Here is a 4556-nt window from a genome sequence, read left to right on the forward strand (position 1 = left end):
ATGCAAAATTGCTCATCTGGAAAGATTAAATAAAATTATGTATGGTTTGCTACTATCCAGATAAAGACACTCAACAATCGTTAGCTAATTTCTTCCATCTTTTTTAACCTTTCCCCTTTCAATCACTCTTGCCATCCAAATATAATTAATCTCTTGTTCTAAAGAAGGGAAGTGAACCATTGTATATTCTAAGGAATAAAAAATTACCAGTCCTTTTATCTCAGTTTACATAGGCCCCACCTGAATATAATAAGCAAGCAAAGATCATACGCTAACAAGTCATAATACACCACAAATACTAATCTCAAGTGACAGGTCTCCTCTCTCCTAAAGAATTCTGTTTTGTTCTAATTATTCTAAAGATTACATTACTAAATTAGCACAATTTTATCTAAATTTGTCTTCTCTCATTTTAAAAGGGAAAATAGGAGGCCAGCTTCCCATGCAGCCCACAATTCCCAGGTGCTGAGGCTCTTTGGATCACAAGCAGAGCTCAGAACTGAGCTGAAATTATATCACTTTTTTTACACTCAGTACTTGTGCAGAGTTCCCTGCTTCCAGCCAGCATCTATAGAACCATCCTCTGAGAAAGGAAGACTGAACCCCAGTGAGAAAGAATGAGGCAATGGCGGTTTCCTGTGTCTTCCTACACACTGGTCAGAAGATACCCCTGATTGGGCTGGACACCTAGAAGAACAATTCTGGCAAAGTAGAAGCAGCTATTAAGTATGCCCTGAGTATAAGCTACCACCACATTGACTGTGCTGCAGTCTACCACAATGAGACTGAGAATGGGGAGGCTCTGAAAGACCCGGCAAGGCGCTGTCTCAGGAGGAACTGTTTGTTACTTCCAAGCAACAGAATACTCAGCACCACCTTGAGGATGGGGAGCCCGACTTCTGTAAGATGCTGGCTGACCTCCAACTGGAGTATTTGGACCTGTACCTGATGCCTTTGAGCAGAGAGATGACCCTTTCCTTAAGATTTCTGATGGGACTATCCACTTTGTTTCCTGGATCCATGAAACAAGGAAACCTGAAAGGCTCTGGGGGCTCTGGGGGATAAGGGGCTGGTGCAGGCACAAGACCTGTCCAACTTCTGCAGTCAGCAAATTGATGATCTATCTGTTCAGTATGGCCTCTGTGCACCCAGTTGTCCTGCAGGTAGAATGCCACCCATATTTTGCTCAGAACAAGCTGATTGTCCACTGCCAAGCATTCAGCCTGAAGATAACTGCTTACAGCGCTCTGAGTTCCTCTGGTTACATTTGTCATGATTCTGATGAGCCTCTCCTGCTTGAGGAACCAGTGGTCCTGGCACTGCCTGAAAAGTATTGATTGTCTCCAATCCAGATGGCAGGTCCAGCAGAAAGTGATCTCTATCCCCAAGACTGTCACACCTTCCCACATTCTTCAGAACATCCAGATTTTTTACTTCACCATCATTGAGAACAGCCTAAAGTCTAGCTGAAAAGAACTATAATTACGGATATACAGAAGAAGCCATATTGAGGCTAGTAGGAGGAGCAGAGAGGCTGACCAGCTAGTCCCATACCCATGTGTAGCAGTTAAAACTCAGGAGAAATATCTCAGTTGTGGAGGTCCCACCAAGAGTAAGAGGTTTCAGTTCCACACCAGGTGCCCCAGCCCAGGGTTCCAGTGCCAGGAAAAGAAGTCCTGATAACTTCTGGCTGTGAAATACAGCATAGGTAGCAGCAGAATAAGACAGAGGGCTTCAGGAGTCCTAGGTATTTCTCTTCAAAGGCCCACACATGGGCTTACTTTCTGATAGAATCCCTTTCTCTGAGCTCCAGCACTGGAGCAATAGTTCAAAAAGTGAAAAGCATGAGAGGCATATAGGGAAGAACTGAATTGTCTGGTTTCAGGGAGATCTGGAAGGGCAGCTTACTTCCAGAAAAAAGTGCTGGCAGAGGCCACTGTTCCTTTGCTGAGCCTTTCCCCTACAGATGCAGGTAGGTGCCATATATGAATCTCCATCAACGTATCTAACGCTGCTCACTCTGCCTTCATGATTCCTTGTGACCTCACCCCACTCAATTTTCAGGCACACCCAAGTGATTTCCAGTGGCTTTTCCATACAAATGCCCTGTTTTGGCTCATACTTCAGAGTTTTTTAAAATCTCTCAAAAGTTCACAAACCTCAAATATGTAGCACCAGGCCTCAGCATGCCCCATACCTCTAACTAAGCAGCCCCGGTTTCAGCAGGAGTGACAGCCAGCTTCAATTCACAATTTAGACTCTCCAAGGCACACTAAGGCCAGCACAAGTGGCAACTATCTACAGACCAATTTATAGATCCTACCAGATGGCCCAAGGATAGAGCAAAGGTGGGGCTGACCTTAGCTTGCACCAGAGCTCCTTCCAAGAGGCCCTGGAACCAACACACCCAGTGGCCAGTTTCAGACCACACCGAAGCACCACCCACACACTTCTAAAACCACACACTAAGGGAGGACTCAGCAAGCCACAGTGTCCTGCTAAAGTGAATCCTGCTTTGTAGGGTCAGCCCCTTCACAAAAGTTTTTCTACTGTAGTCATGGCAAGTCCTCACAGCCAATCAGCCTGAGGGCCAATTCCCTCCAACAGATGGGCCAACCACAATCAAGGCTAAACTGCAAGAGGGAACATATAACCCACACAAGGAACACACCTGGAGCACTCAGGTCAGGTGAACAGGGAAACTAGACTGCATTATTAAGCCCACAGGACACCTACTACCTAAGGCTACCTTGCCAAGACTAGGAGATGTAAAACAACTACTTAATACATATAAATAAACATAAGGAGGCAGCCAAAATGAGGAGATGAAGAAACATGTCCCAAACAAAAGAACAGGATGAAACTTCAGAAAAAAGAACTAAAGAAAATGGAGGCAAGCAATCTCCCAGATGCAAAATTCCACACACTGGCTATAAGGATGCTTAATGACCTCACTTTCCTAACAAAAAGATAGGAAATATAAAAATAGAGATAGAAAACATAAAAAAGAACCAGTAAGATATGAATAATAAAATAACTAAAATGAATATATTAGCGGGAATCAAGAGTAGAGTAGATGAAATAGAGAATCAAATCAGTGAATTGGAAGACAAGGTAGCAGAAAACATCCAATCAGAACAACAAAAGAAAAAAGAATCCAAAAAGTGAAGATAGTTTAAGGGATTTCTGAGTCAACATTGTCTAAAATTGTTTGCATCATAGGGGTACTATAAAGAAAAATGAGAGACCAAGGAAGTGAAAACTTATTTGAAGAAATAATGATTTAAAAAAAAAAATACCAAACTTCTCTAACCTGGCAAAGGAAATAAGCATACAAGTCCAGGAAGTGCAGAGAGCAATGAATCCAAAGACGCCCACACCAAGCACATCATAATTAAAATGCCAACAGTTAAAGTCAAAGATAATTTTAAAAGCTTCAAGAGAAAAGCAGCTACCTACAAGAGAGCTCCCATAAGACTGTTAGTTAATTTCTCAGCAGAAGCTTTGCAAGCCTGAAGTGTTTGGCCTGAAATATTCAAAGTAATGAAAAGCGAGAATCTACAACCTAGATTACCCTACCCAGAAAGTCTATAAGTTAGAATCTAAAGACAGATGAAAAGCCTCCCTTCCAGTCAAAAAAAAGGTAAAGAAGTCACCACCAAAAAAATATTAAAAGAATGTTAAAGGGTCTTCTTTAAAAAGAAGAAAAAAATTTTCAAACATACGAATTATAAAATGGCAATAAATACATATCTATCAACAATTACTGTAAATACAAATGGATTAAATGTGCCAATCAAGACATATGGTGGCTGAATGGATAACAAAGCAAGACCTTTATATATACTGTCTACAAGACAGTCACTTCAGATGGAAAGACACAACAGACTGAAAGTAAGGAGATGGAAAAACATATTTCATGAAAATAGAAACAAAAAATAGCTTGGGTAGCAATATTTATATCAGAAAAAAAAAGACTTTAAAGCAAAGGCTCTAACAAGAGACAAAGAAGAACCTAGCAATTTCACTTCTGGGTATTTATCTGAAGAAATCCAAAACACTAATTCAAAAAGACATATGCATCTATATGTTCATTACAGCAGATTTACAATAGCCAAGATAAGGAAGCAACCTAAGTATCCATCTATAGACAAAGAGATAAAGAAAAAATAGTACATATAGATATATTCATACAATGGAATATTACTCAGCCATAAAAAAAAATAATGAAATCTTGCCATTAGCAACAACAGGGATGGATGTAGAGGGTCTAAGTAAATTAAGTCAGACAGAAAAAGACTAATACCATATGATATGGCTTATATGTGAAATCTAAAGAATATAAATGGACAAACAAAACAGAAACAAACTCATGGATACAGAGAACACTTTGATGGTTGCCATATAGGAGGGAGGCTGGTAGATGGGTGAAAAGGGGAAGGGCTTAAAATGTGCACATTGCTGGCTATAAAAACAGTCACAGGGATGTAAAGTATAGCATAGGGAAATAGTCAATAATATTGTAATAACTACCTATGGTACCAGATGGGTACTAG

General features: G+C 40.5%; 1 pseudogene; it reads left to right on the forward strand.

Annotated features, from left to right (window-relative positions):
- The first annotated feature begins 625 nt into the window (after window positions 1-625).
- On the forward strand, window positions 626-1470 carry LOC129063193 (aldo-keto reductase family 1 member A1-like; annotated as a pseudogene).
- The last annotated feature ends 3086 nt before the right edge of the window (window positions 1471-4556 follow it).

This window comes from Pteronotus mesoamericanus, unplaced genomic scaffold (assembly GCF_021234165.1).
Source record: "Pteronotus mesoamericanus isolate MK-2021 breed Mesoamerican mustached bat unplaced genomic scaffold, CSHL_Meso_final scaffold_85, whole genome shotgun sequence".
Taxonomy (NCBI): domain Eukaryota; kingdom Metazoa; phylum Chordata; class Mammalia; order Chiroptera; family Mormoopidae; genus Pteronotus; species Pteronotus mesoamericanus.